The 14,510-nt window shown below is 33.9% G+C and overlaps 1 long non-coding RNA gene across 1 annotated transcript in view; it reads left to right on the top strand.

Moving 5' to 3' along the window:
* Positions 1-1,153: 1,153 nt before the first annotated feature.
* LOC109029245 (uncharacterized) overlaps positions 1,154-14,510 on the top strand; it is a 172,065-nt gene continuing 158,708 nt past the window's right edge. Inside the window, exon 1 of the long non-coding RNA XR_010133466.1 lies at positions 1,154-1,297. This is a non-coding gene — a long non-coding RNA (uncharacterized lncRNA). The remainder of the gene's footprint in view (positions 1,298-14,510) is intronic.

Raw genomic sequence — 14,510 nt, 5'->3', positions numbered from 1 at the left:
TTTAATTTTTTTTTTTAGACCGAATCTCACTCTGTCTCCCAGGCTGAAGTTCAATGGTGCAATCTCAGCTCACTGCAACCTCTGCCTCCCAGGTGCAAGTGATTCTCTTGCCTCAGCCTCCTTAATAGCTGGGATTTCAGGCACCTGCCACCATGCTTGGTTAATTTTATACTTTTAGTAGAGATGGGTTTTCACCATGTTGGCCAGGCTGGTCTCAAACTTCTGGCCTCAAGTGATCCGCCTGCCTCCGCCTCCCAAAGTGCCGGGATTACAGACGTGAGCCACCACGCCTAACCTAAAGCATATTTTAAAAGGTTATTTGAAAATAAAGTTTAATATACAAAAAAATAGCAAAAATAAATAATGCAAAGAGCCCCTGTGTCCTCTTACTCAGATTTACCCAATGTTAACATTTGGACCAGTTGCTAAGTTAACATTTATGCTCTCTCACTCTTCGTTTCTATCCTAGTATGTGTCTCTTATTTCTCTTTATCCAAAATGAACCTTTGAGAATGAGTCGCAGGTAACATGTTTCTCTAAATATTTTCATATGTATTTCCTAAGAATAAACACATTCAGCTGCATAATTACAGAATAGTTATCAACTTCAGTATGTTTACTATTGGTATAGTACTGTAATCTGCCATTACATTCTAATTTTGTTAGCTTGTCCATTAATAGCTTTTTCTCCCCTCCAGTGCAATGTCCAGGCTAGATTACATATGACATTAAGTTGTCATGTATCTCTAGTGTATTTTAACCTGAAGTATTTCCAAGGCCATTTTATCGACAATGACATTTTCAATTATAGTTCTCCCAATCCACCCCCCCTTATTTAATAATAAAAACAAATCTTCAATTTGATTTTGTTTGATACAATCTCATGATTTAAACAAGTTTATATATTTTCAGCCAGAATACTATAAAAGATATGTTGTGTGATTTTCAGAACATCACTTCATGAGGCATGTGATGTCTGTCTGTTGCTCATCAGTGATATTAATTTTAGTTGCTTGTTTTTCTTTTGTGGTTACTGTTCTTTTCCTTATAGTCTGTGGAAACACACTTTAAGTTCATGCAAATATCTCCCTCTCTCTCTCTCTTTTTTTTTTTTTTTTTGCTCAGAACTTCCCTCCTCAAGTTTTCAACCGTTGGTGACCAAAGTTCTCTCTTTCACCAGTCTTTAATTTGCAAAAAGGATTATTAATATCAAAACCTGCAATTACGTTTGCACCAACCTAATATTTAAACGACATCACTTAATCTGCATTTATCAAGAAGTACTCAGCATTTCAAGGTAAGAAATAGTATTCCTGTCTCATTTATGCATGTATGTATTTAGGATTGCTGAAGATTTAAGAATTCTTTTTTACTCAAATGTTTACAATTGATTGCTGTCTTTATTTTCATGCTCAAATTGTCCCATATCTGTACTTTAGGACTAGCTATTATCCTTATGGCAGGTAATATCATTTCTTTTAGTATTTTCTTACTTTTGGACATATTTCAAGTTTATTTTGTCTCTACTGTACTCTGACTGGAATCTACCATTCTTTGTGGAGCCCTGGTTTCTTTTTAAAAAATGATACTAAGGCTGGGCACAGTGGCTCATACCTGTAATCCCAGCACTTTGGGAGGCCGAGGCGGGCGATCGCCTGAGGTCAGGATTTCGAGGCCATCCTGGCCAACGTGGTGAAACTCTGTCTCTACTAAAAATATAGAAATTAGGCTGGTGTGGTGCCACATGCTTGTAGTCCCAGCCACTCAAGAGGCTTAAGCAGGAGAATTGCTTGAACACGGGAGCAGAGGTTTCAGTGAGCCGAGATTGCACCATTGCACTCTAGTCTGGGTAACAAGAGTAAGACTTCCTCTCAAAAAAAGAAAAAATAAAAAGATATTAGAAAATAAGACCTGAGCATATGTTCCCATTGTTACTGGAGTGTCTTAGGATCTAGGCTTTTTACCAGATAGTGGAAGAAAATGTGTGCATATACTTTTATATATATGTACATAAACATACATACATATGTGCATAGAGACTCATAAATAACTATAAATGCATGTACACATATATATGAATATTTTAGAATCATGAGTTCACGCCTATCCCACCAATTTCAGTCTATCCCCGTGGAGTTCTTGTTGCCTTTCTCTATTTCATGTGTATATATCTCTTCTTTCTCAGTGAAAACCCAACTTTAGGCAAAATCAACACATTTACTTGTTAGATCAATTTGATAAGACATCTGAAATGTTTTCAGAGCTGTTTCATTCATATGAATACAAATATATACACACACACACACACACACAAATTAGAGATTTGTAATCTCCTGATTACCTAAGACTGAAGGCATATAGTTAAATATTTTATTCATAGATTAAAGTACTTTTTCTTCTTTCCTTTTTCTTTTTTTTCCTTCTGTCTTACTTTTTTCGATGTAGCTATTTTTTTGAAATGTAATTACAGTGCTTTGTTCCAGCTTATTTTTTTCCCTTCTCATTCTAGCTGATTTAATTTTCCTTTAAAAATACATATGACATAATTTAAAAGTCAAAACATTGGAAAAGTTTAACCCCAAAAAATTGTTACTCTTTCTCATATATCGTTCACCCCTATTTTCAACCTTTGTAGGTATTCGACTTCATTGTTTTCTGGTTTTTCCTTCCTCTGTTTCCTTTTGTAATGGTCATAAAGGTATGTATGGATGGGTGTATGCACGTGTGTGTATATTTATGTAAGTGTGTGTGTATATGTGTGGATGTTTATCTTCATACATAACTATATATTTCCCCCATTTTCTGACATAATATTTAGTACACTGTGCATGTCCTTTGCGTTTTGGACTTAACAATATCTCCTAAAACTCACTCCAAATCATTCACGGAGATCTTCTTTCTTTTTTTTCATAGCCAGGCTGAACTCCACACTTAATACACTACAATAGATTCTAGTGATCTTCTATACCTGGACATTTAGATAGTTTCACATATTTTGTGATTACTTGTAAATGATGCTTCAGTGACCATCTTGTCCATATCTAATTTTCATTATTAAAGATGTTTTTCAGGGTAAATTATTGGAAGTGGCATAGTTGGGATGAAAAGTAGCTGTCTACCTCTTATGGGCTAAATTGTGACTCCCCAAAGTTTATATGCTGGAGCACAACCCCAAGTACCTCAGAATATGACTGTATTAGGGCTTTCAAAGAGGTGATAAAGTTAACATGGGGCCCTTAGAGTAGAGCACAGAGTGACACAAAAAGTATACACACAGAGAGAAATGACCACTTGGGACACAGTGAGAAGATGCCCACCTTCTAGCCAAAAAAGAGAGGACTTGGAAAAACTAAATCGCTGACACCTGCATCTTGGACTTGTAGCTTACAGAACAGTAATAGAAGAATTTTTTGTTGATTAAGCTATCCACTCTGCAATATTTTGTTATGGTGTCCCAGCAGACTAATACATTACCTATGCAGATATGTTAAATAATATTAAATTGCCTTCCACAGGAGTTATACTATTTTGCATTTCCACAAACTTTAAATGAGATTATTTCTTTTCCTTCGACTTCACTAAACAGTGGATTGTCAAGATTTTCACTTTTGCCAATCTAATGAGTAGGAAATAGTACTCTAGGCAGTGTTAATTTGTATTTATCTTATTAATAAAGTTGAAAGTCTTTTTATATGTTTGAGTCAGTCTTATACTATTTGTTAGAATTGTTTGTAACTTTTATTGATATTGCTACATATTTATTCTTTTTACCCTTTGATGTTTAAAAATTCTTTTAATATTATGGATATTAGCCCTTACCTGTGCAAAAAGTCACAAATATTTTCTCGTAGTTTGTCATTTGCTTTGAAATCACTTGTGCTGTTTTTGCTTTGCAAAAGTTTTTTTTATATTTATATAATCAAATATATCAATAGTTTATTTTATTACATCTGAATTTACCATCATAGTTAGAAGGTCTTTTCCCAGATTGTAGAAGAATTAGCCAATAATTATTTTTAGTATTTTTATAAACTTATTTTTCTTTTAAGATCTCTGATAAACACATTTGGAGTTTACTCCTTCATTTTTTTGTGACATGTGGGATGAATCATATTTCATCTTTTTCCAGACGTTTATGCACTTATCCCAATATCATTTATTAAGTACACTATCTCTACTTTAGTAATTTGATATATCAGCTTTATAATGCACATAGATTTTTATATGTTGTTCTAGAATTTCTATTATATATATTTTTAATTTTACTTTTATTTTTTGTTGGTACATAGTAGGTATATATTTTTATAGGGTACATGGGATATTTTGATACAGGCATACAATGTGTAATAATCATATTAGGGTAAACAGGGTATCCAATACCTCAAGCAATTATTCTTTATATTACTAACAATCTTATTGTACTCTTAGTTACTTAAAAGTATATGATAGTATTATTGACTATGTTCACTTTATTGTGCTATCAAAGAGTAGATCTTATTCATTCTTTCTGTTTTTTTAGTACCCCTTACCCATGTCCACATCCCCTGACCCCATACTACACTTCCCAGCCATTGTAAACCACCATATTCCTCTCATTGTCTGAGTTCAATTGTTTTCATTTTAGGTCCCTCAAACAAATGAGAACATGCATAGTTTGTGTTTCTGTGTCTGCTTTATTTTACCTAACATAATGACTTCCATTCCATCCATGTTGTTGCAAATGACAGGATTTCATTCTTTTTTATGGTGAGTAGTACTCCATTTTGCATATGTATCACATTTTCTTTATCCATTCATCTGTTGATGGAAACTTAGGTCACTTCTAAATTTTAGCTATTGTGAAGAGTGTTACCAGCATTTGTTACTGTCTGTTTTCTTGGATAAAAGCCATTTTAACTGGAGTGAGATGCTATCTCATGGTAGTTTTGATTGGCATTTCTCTGATGATAAACGATGATAAGCACCTTTTCATATACCTGTTTGTCATTTGTATGTCATTTGAGAAGGGTCTATTTAGATATTTTGCCCAGTTTAAAAATCAGATTATTAGATTTTTTTCTAATAGAGTTGTTTGAGTTCTTCATATATTGTGGTTATTAATCTCTTGTCATATGGGTAGTTTGGAAATACTCCCATTCTGTGGGTTGTTTCTTCACTTCGTTGACTGTATCCTTTGCTGTGTAGAAGCTTTTTTAACTTGATGTGATTCAATTTGTTCATTTTTGCTTTGGCTGCCTGTGCATGTGGGATATTACTCAAGAGGTCCTTGCCCACTCCAATGTAATGAAGAATTTACTCAATGTTTTATTTTACATTCATAGTTTGAGATCTTAGATTAAGTCTTTAAACTATTTTAATTAGACATTTGGATATGGTGAGAAACAGGAATTTAGTTTCATTCTTCTGCATATATATATCAATTTTTTTCCAGGGGCATTTATTGAAGACATTGTCGTTTTCCCATTGTATATTCCTGACACCATTGTCTAAAATGAGTTCACTGTAGATGTATGGATTTGTTTCTGGGTATTGTTTCCTGTTGCGTTGCTCTATGTGTTTGTTTTTATGCCAGTACCATGCTGTTTTGGTTACTATAGCTCTGTAGTGTAATTTGAAGTCAGATAATGTGATTTCTCCAGTTCCGTTGCTTTTGCCCAGTATAACTTTGGTTATTCTGGGTCTTTTATGCTTCCACATAAATTTTACAATGTTATTTCTACTTTATTGAAGAATGTCATTGGTATTCTGATAGGGATTAAAGTGAATCTGTAGATTGCTTGGGTGGTATGGACATTTTTAACAATATTGATTATTTCAATCCATGAACATAGAATACCTCTCCATTTTTTTGTGTGTGTGTTCACTTTAACTTCTCTCACCAATGTTTCAGTTTTCACTGTAGGAATCTTTAAGTTATTTGTTTAAGTTAATCTCTAGGTATTTAATTGTATTTTCAGATATTATAAGTGCTATTGCTTTCTTGATTTCCTTCTCAGATTGTTTTCTGTTGGCATATAGAAATGCTACTGACTTTATATGTTAATTTTGTATCCTTCAACCTTACTGAATTTGCTTATCAGTTCTAATAGTTTTTTCGTGGATTATTTAGGTTTTTCCAAGTATAAAATCATATAATCTGAAAACAAGGATACTTTGATTTTTCCTTTTCAATTGGGATGCCCTTTATCTCTTTCTTTTATGTGATTGCTCTGTCTAGAACTTTCAGTGCTATGTTGAATAACAGTGATGAAAGTGGACATCGTTGTCATGTTTCAAATCTTAGAAGAAAGCCTTTCAGTTTTTCCTCATTCAGTATGATACTAGCTTTGGGTCTGTCAGGTATGGCTTTTATTATGCTGATGTATGTTCATTCTCTACCCAGGTTTTTTTACAGTTTTTTTAATATATATTCTTATTATACTTTAAGTTCTAGAGTTTTTATCACGACAGGGTGTTGAATTTTATCAAATAATTTTTCAACATCAATTAAAATGATCATATTGTTTTCTGTCCTTTATTCTGTTGATATAATATATCACACTGATTGATACGCCTGTGTTGAACCATCCTTGCATCCTTGGGATAATTCCAACTTGGTCATGATGAAGAATCTTTTAATGTATTTTTGAATTTTGTTTGCTAGTATTTTGTTAAGGATTTTTGCATAAATGTTCAACAGAGCTATTGGCCTGTAGTTTTTTGTTTTATGTGTCTTTGTCTAGTTTTGATATCAGGGTAATACTGGCCTCATAGAATGGGTTTGAAAGTATTCCTTCTGCCTCTATTTTTTGGAATAGTTTGTGTAGGATTGGCATATGTTATTTAAGTATTTGATAAAATTCAGCAGAGAAACCACTGGGTCCTTGACTGTTATTTGCTGGAGTCATTTTATTATGGATTTGATCTCATTACTTGTCATTGGTTTGTTCAGGTTTGGATTTCTTCACAGTTCACTTGTATGTGTCGAGGAATTTATCCATTTCCTCTTTAGAGACTAATATGTGCAACGGTATGCCAATTTATTGGCATATAGTGTAGCCTCTAATGATCACTTGAAATGTTGCACTAACAGCACTAATGTCTCTGTTTTCATCTCTTATGTTATTTATTTGGGTCTTCTCTCTCTCTCTCTCTCTCATTTTCTTCTTAAAAAAACAAGTTTTCAATTAGTCAATCTTTTCTATTTTTCTTTGTTTCAATGTTATTTATGTCCACTTTGTTCTTTATTATTTCTTTTCTTCAACTAGCTTGGCATTTCGTTTGCTTTTGCTTTTCTGGTTGTTTCAGATGAACGTTAGGTTGGCTATTAGGTTTTTTCTTTTTTCTTTTTTTTTTTTTTTGATGTGGGCACTTATAAACTTCCCTCTTTCTACTGCTTTTGTGGTATCCCATGTATTTTGGTACATAGTGTTTTCATTATAATATTTTTTCAACATTTAAAAAATTTTTCTTCTTAATCTGTTCATTGACCCACTGGTCATTTAGGTTTATATCATTTAATTTTCTTGTGTTTTATAGTTTCCAAAATTTTTCTTGTTGTTAATTTCTAGTTTTATTCCATTGTGGTCAAAGAAAATACTTGATGTTATTTCAATATTTTTGAATATTTTAAGACTTGCTTTATGGTTGAACATATCACCTATCATTGAAAATTAGCCATGTGATGAGGAGAAGAATGTTTATTCTGTAGCCATTTGATGAAATATTCTGTAAATATCTACTAAGTCCATTTGGCCTACAGTGCACGTTAAGTCTGATGATTTTCTGTCCAGATGATCTGTCCGATACTGAAAGTGGGATGCTGAAGTCTCCAAATATTATTGTATTTGGGTCTTTCTCTCTCTTTAGCTCTAATGATATTTGCTTTGTATGCCTAGGTGTTCTAAGTGTTGGTTGCACATACATTTACAATTGTTATATCATCTTGTTGTGTTGATCCCTTTATCATTATATAATAGCCTTCATAGTTTTTATCTTGAAATCTATATTGTTCATTATAAGCATAGCTATTCCTGCTCCTTTTGGATTTCTAATTGCGTAGAATATCTTTTTTCCATCCCATTATTTTCAGTCTGTGTGTCCTTACAGGTGAAGTGTGTTTCTTGAGGCAACAGATAAATTTTTCTTTTTTCGTTGTTGTTGTTCATTTTGCCACCCACTCTATGTCTTTTGATTGGAGGAGTCAATCCATTTAAATTCAATGTTACTTTGGATAAGTAAGGACTTACTCCTTTATTTTCTCCTTTTCTTTCTGGTTGTTTTCTGGTCTTCTTTCTCTCCCTTATTTTCTTCCTTCCTGTCTTCCTTTTAGTAAAGGTAATTTTTTTTCAGGTGTTATGTTTTAATTTATTTATATATTTTTTTGTATCCGTTGTATGTTTTTTTTCTTTATTTGAGGTCACCATGAGGCTTGCAAATACTATTTTATAACCCATTATTCAAACTGATGACAAGTCAACACTGATCGCATAAATAAACAAACAAGCAAAATGAAAGCAAATAAAAACTCCATATTTTAAACTCATCTCCCCTCATTTTAGCATTTTGTTGTTTCTTTTTATGTCTTACTGTGCTGTCTTAAAAAGTTGTTGTATTGATAGTTAATGTTTTTGGTTGGTTTATCTTTCATCTTCCTACTCAAGATATGAGTGATTTAAACACCACGATTACTGTATTATAATTTTCTGTATTTTTATCTGCACTTACTATTACCCATGACTTTTATACCTTTAAATAATTTCTTATTGCTCCATCTTTTCTTTCAGACTGAAGAACTCCCTTTAGCATTGTTTTGTAGGACAGGCCTGGTGTTTATGAAATCCCTCAGCTTTTGTTTGTCTGTGAAAGTCTTCATTTCTCCTTCATGTTTGAAGAATTTTTTTGCCAGATATTCTATTATAAGGTAAATGGATTATTTTTTCCTTCAGCACTTTAAATGTGTCATGTCACTCTCTTCTGGCCTGTAAAGTTTCCACTGAAAAGTTTCCTGCCAGAAGTAGTGGAGCTCCATTCTATGTTATTTGTTTTGTTTTGTTTTGTTTCCTTTTGTTGCTTTTAGGATCCTTTCTTTGTCTTTGATTTTTGGGAGTTTGATTATTAAATGCCTTGACATAGTCTTCTTTGGGTTAAATCTGCTTGGTGTTCTATAATCTTCTCGTACTTCAATATTGATATTTTTCTCTAGTTTTGGGAAGTTTTATGTTATTATTCCTTTGAATAATCTTTCTACCACCGTTTCTTTCTCTACCTCCACTTTGAGGTCAATAACTACTACATTTGCCCTTTTAAGGCTACATTTTTAAATCCTGTAGGTGTACTTCATTGTTTCTTGTTCTTTTTTTTTTTTGTCTTTGATTGTGTATGTTCATAGAGCTTGTCTTTAAATTTACTAATTCTTTCTCCTGCTTGATGAATTCTCCTATTAAGAGACCCTGTATGTTCATCACATTTTTCAACTCCAGAATTTCCACTTGACTCTTTCTAATTATTTAAATCCCTTTGTTAAATTTATCAGATAAAATTCTCAATTCCTCCTCTGTGTTTTCTTGAATTTCTTTGCATTTTCTCAAAACAGCTATTTGAATTATCTGTCTGAAAGGTAACATATCTCTGCTTTCCGGGATAGGTCCGTTGTGCCTTATTTAATTCATTTGGTAAGATTATCTTTTTCTGGATGCTGTTCATGGTTGTGGATTTTTGCTGGTGGCTGGGTATTGAAGAGTTAGGCATTTACTGTAGTCTTCACAGTCTTGGCTTGTTTGTACCCTTCCTTCTTGGGAAGGCTTTGCAGGTATTTGAAGGGACTTGGGTGTTGTGATCTAAGTTTTTGGTCACTGCAGCTGTATCTGCAGTAGAGGGCACCTCAAGCCCATTAATTTTGTAGTTCTTGCAGACTTGTAGAGGTACTACCTTGGTGGTCTTGGATACAATCTGGCAGAATTCTCTGGATAACCAGGCAGAGGCTCTTGTTTTATTTCCTTACTTTCTCCCCCAAAATGGAAACTCTCTCTGTGTGTGCCAACCTGCCTGGAGCTGGGTGTGGGGTGACAAAATTACCCCTGTGACCACCACCACTAGGACTGTGCTGGGTCAGAACTGAGGTCAGTAAAGCACTGAGTCTCGCCCAAAGCCCATTGTAACCACTGTTTGGCTACTAGCTGTGTTTGCTGAAGACCCTAGGGCTGTATGATTAGCTGGTAGTAAAAGCTATTCAGAAGTCTTTATGTCCTTCCCTCATGGCAGAAAGTGCCATGGACTTGGGGTCCTGGGCAAATCCAGAGATGCTCTCTGAGAGCCAGTACCTGAAGTCAGAAACCCCAAAAAAACACATGATGTGTTATTTCACTGCAGCTAAGCTGACATCAAAATCACAAGACAAAGTTCTTCCAACTCTTCTCTCCCATTTCCTCAGGCAGTGAAGTCTCCGCTTGTGTCTATCACCACTTCAGGCCCATGTGGACTACTGCCAAGGTACTGCTGATGTTTGCTTAGGGCCCAAGGTCTCTTCAGTCAGGTTGTGGTGAATGTTGCTAGGCCTCCTATTACTGGGCAGAACTCAACCTGTGTTCACAGAGGAAGCATTTATGCCAGCCCTAACCAGTGAGGACTCACCTATCCCAGTGGTTGGAACTTAAGTTTTAGCAAACCTCATTTCCATGAGCTACAGTGCTCTGGGGTTCTAAATAAATTTGAAAGGCTATCTAGGCCACAAGGACTGCAACTCCTAGGCAAGTTCTAGTGCCGTATTGGGCTTGGAGCCAGTAAACTTGTGGGGCATGTGACCCAGTGACACATTCACTCTTCGGGGCAGTAGGCTAGTCTCTGGCCCAGAGTAGGTTCAGAAATGCTGTCCAAGAGCCAAGGCCTGGAATTGGAGGCCCCAAGAGCCCACTTAGTATTATTTCTCACTGTGGCCAAGCTGGCACCTAAACTGTAAGACAAAGTTCCCTTTATTCTTCCCTCTTATTTTCTCAAGAAGAAGGGGTTTTTCCTAACAGCCACCACAGCTGTGAATATGCTGGGTCACACTTGAAGCCTACACACCTCCGAGTCTCACCCAAGACCCATGGTTTGTACTAACTAATTACAACTGCTGATTATTCAAGACCCAAGAGCTCTTCAGTCAGGTGATAAATCCCACCAAGACTGAGTCCTTCCTTTCAAGGCAGTTATGTTCCTTCTGGCTCAGAATGTATCTAGAAACACCATTTGGGAGCTAGAACATGAAATGGGGTCCTAACAACTCTGCCTAGTGCCCTATACTACTGTGGCTGAAGTAATATCCAAGTTGCAAAACAAAGTCCTCTTTACTCTACCTTCTCCTCTCCTCAAGCAGAAGGAAGGGCTATCTTTCAGAGCTGTGTTCTGATTTGCCGGGGTTGGGGGAGTAGTGGTGCAAGCCCTTTTTTAACTGTCACTGCTCACGTCTCACTGGGTCACATGCTCCACAAGTTCACCGGCTCCACGCCCAGTATGACACTATGACTTGTCTAGGAGTTGCAGTCCTTGTGGCCTAGACAGCCTTTCAAGCTTATTTAGAATCCCAGAGCACTGTAGCTCATGGCAACGAGTTTTGCCAAAACTTACGTTCCTGTTTCTTGGATAGGTTGATCCTCTCTGGTTAGAGCTGGCATAAATGCTCCGTCTGTGGGCTCCCTCCAAATTTTGCCCCATGATAATAGCACTGAGTTCCCGCAATTGCTGAACTCTTTGTCGCCTAAGTGCACAGATTCTGTCTGCATGCTACTGGGCCACGGCTAGAGGATGAGGAAGTTGTGATGTAAGTGCTTCAAGACTGTTTTTCCTACCCTCTTCAGTGCCATGTCCAGCAGTATGAAGTTAAAACCAGGTATTCTGATTGCTCACCTGATTTTTGGTTCTTATGAAGGTGCTATTTTGTGTAGATAGCTGTCAAATTTGATGTTCCTGTGGGGAAGACAATTGGTGGAGGCCTCTATTTGGCCACCTTCCTCCCTAGCCCCTCCGTCTCTATCATATTCTTTCAGTATCCGAAATGAAAATACTTGCTGATATATAGTTAGAAGACACATTCTGTTTCTCTGCCAGTGTAAATGGTCTGCTTTATTTTCTAGTCCATCATTTGTAATTTTTTGAGACAGGAATTAGAATAATTTCCTTTGCATACACAGTCATAAATTAGAAATTATACAAATGATTTTCATTTATTTTACTTTTAAATATTTGTTTTACATGTATTTAACAAGAGGAGAAAATGTTCTTATACACAGATGCATGGCAAGGCATATGTCAGAAGATCTAAAAATATTTTATTTTTATGGTTTTAATACAAATATTTTAAAATGTCTTTGTTAGACATTTCATGTTTGAAAGAAATCCACTAGTTTTGCAGATCCCTTTTACTAACTATAAAATAATCAGAACAGAAAAGTAAACTTTTTTCTCAATATTTTATTTGAAATTTATAATAAATATGAAACTGCTCTTAGTAATTCTAATTAATGTATCTTTCTATTGGTTATATCATAAACCATATATTTGCAAACAATACCACTTCAAACTCAATTTAATCACCGTCCATAATAATTACCACAGACAACAGTCATTTTAATATTCTACTAGAACTGTATTATCATTTGCACAACCTACTCCCATAATAATTATTTGAAAGTAAATAACTATGAAATTCTAAAACATCTTCAATGACCTTAATTATTTTATTACAAGTTATAATCTTATAATACAAAGATCTAATGGTTTACCTTTGCCTTACTCATGAAAATAATGAAACAAACTATTTTTATTATACATATGAAAGTATTAATTTGATACTTAAAATACAATCTAATGGTTTACCTTTGCCTTACTCATGAAAATAATGAAACAAACTATTTTGATTATACATATGAAAGTATTACTTTGATATTTAAAATACATCTAATATTAATATATTATGCAGTATGTCCATTTTTTAAAAATGCTACTGTATGTGATATTTGCCTCAGAGGTAAGGAATAGAACATATTAAATTAATGTCTTGACCCATAATTTATCACAAACTCCATATGTCAAGTATATAGTGTACCTTATTTTTATTAAGTCAAAATTGATTTAATTGAATTATGTCTTTTTATTTGTAGCCAATTATCATTCAGTCAAATAACTTTGCTGAAAAATTACTAGTATAACTACTCGGGTATATAAGAATTAATTTTCTTTACATCAAGAGTAAGGCTTGTCAATATGAGTTGGAAGCACGGATAGCCATCTTAATAATTTTTAACACAGATTCGAGTCAATTGACCAGTATAACACTTTCTTGTATTCAAACCTTTAGTTTACCTGTGGCATTTCTATACATAAAAAGGTCTTACCAGGATTCTTAATGGCAAAACTTCATCCATTGTCTTATCAATTCATATGATCAAATTTGACCTTGCTTCTTTGTTTATTTCAGAATAGTATTTGTTCTTTACTTAAAATGACTTAATCTAAATTATATGTTAAGTGATTATAAAGGAAGAAATCTGATTCCATTTTGGGTTTCTTTCTTGTCCTGTCATCTACAGGCATAGTGAAAGTCTTACAAGCTTAATAACTTAAATATTCTCCACTAAATACCTTATTTCTCTCCAAATCATTAGTTCTTCTTTCTGTGGATGTGTGGTTCTCTTTTCAAGAAGAAAGCGTGAAATCTTCCTGAAGATAAACTTGTTTTGTAGTGTTTATAAAATTCTGGTCTAAGTGCCAGTACATTATGAAATCCAGATTTCTGATCTGTGTTTTTTTTTTTCAAAACAAATAATTGTTTTACTAAAATTCAATCTGGTCTGAATATCAACTTCTACCTCATACATTTTTCAAATCTCTGCTAAATATATTTTTGTCTAGCAGTATTTTTTCATTTTGATATCTACTAAGCCAGTCAGTTGTTTCTTTCTTACCCTTTTATATCAAACCTCTCTTAAAAATTTAACTAGCAACCTGCTTGAAAATGGATTTACTAGAAAGCAGTTTCATGTAACATATCAATTCATATGACTAAAGTGTAAACTATAATTCACTTCTGAATCAGTGGACTTTAATCATCATTCGTATTTGTTAGTCGATAGCAAAATATGTTAGAAGTTAGCGTTTTCATTTGAAAAATCAGGTTAATATAAACTATTATTATTGATTAAACTTAATGAATAAAAGTAAACAAAAAACTTTAACAACCATGTTTAATCGTATATCATGTTTGTTAATATTTATAATTTCATGATAAAATAATCCCATTATATATTCTAGTCATATTAACAGCATAGATTTTATAAATGTTATTTTTAAAAAGAGCTATTTTATGAATACAGGAATTTAAGATATTATGCTCATCTTTTTTTTCATAAGAAACAAATGTTCATATTTTCCAAGGGTCCTAAACAAAGAGTTATAGCATAGAAATACTTACTGCCCTAAAACTATCCTATTGTGAGTTACATATGTAACAACAACAAAAAACATTTTAAAAGTTTTGATATAAACCTCTGGTC

The sequence above is a fragment of the Gorilla gorilla genome, chromosome 1 (assembly GCF_029281585.2).
Source record: "Gorilla gorilla gorilla isolate KB3781 chromosome 1, NHGRI_mGorGor1-v2.1_pri, whole genome shotgun sequence".
In the NCBI taxonomy this organism is placed as follows: Eukaryota; Metazoa; Chordata; class Mammalia; order Primates; family Hominidae; genus Gorilla; species Gorilla gorilla.
The sequence above is the reverse complement of the archived record's forward strand: the minus strand, read 5'-3'. Positions and strand labels throughout refer to the sequence as shown.